The sequence below is a fragment of the Hylaeus volcanicus genome, chromosome 2, assembly GCF_026283585.1.
Source record: "Hylaeus volcanicus isolate JK05 chromosome 2, UHH_iyHylVolc1.0_haploid, whole genome shotgun sequence".
Classification (NCBI taxonomy): domain Eukaryota; kingdom Metazoa; phylum Arthropoda; class Insecta; order Hymenoptera; family Colletidae; genus Hylaeus; species Hylaeus volcanicus.
The window spans coordinates 1,525,289-1,525,860 of NC_071977.1; positions in this window are offsets into that span (position 1 = coordinate 1,525,289).

Consider the following 572-nt stretch of genomic DNA (forward strand, 5'->3'; position numbering starts at 1 on the left):
TTCCCTTCAATTCCTGGCATATCTCCCTTTAATTTTCCTTCATTTTCTCTGACATTGCCCTTTTATTTTCCTTCAATTCTTAGTACATATCCCTTTAATTTCCCTCTATTTTCTGTCACATTTCCCTTTAATATCCTTCAACTGGTACATTCCCTGGTACATTCCCTTCATGTCTTGTGGTACACGTTGAAAGTCTGACAAACAGCACATCTCAAAAGTTCAACAAAGTTTCAAATTGATCGATTCGAAAGTTCAACAAAGTTTCAAATTGATCGATTCGAAAGTTCAACAAAGTTGCAACGCTCAAGAGTACAAAAAAGTGGCAACTCAGAAGTTCGAGGAAAAGGCGTTTTTTCCCATTTTGTCACATTTTGATGAACATCTGAGTTGCCACTTTGGTGTACTTTTGAGCCGTGCAACTTTATAGAAATTTTGAGCGTTGCAACTTTGCTGCAAGGTTTGAGTTGAGCGAAGTTTTTAGGGGGTGATCGAAAATGTCAGGAGTTGTCAGAATGTGTCAGGTGTTGTTAGGAGATGTCAGGAGATGGTAGGGGATGTTTGGTGGGACATTA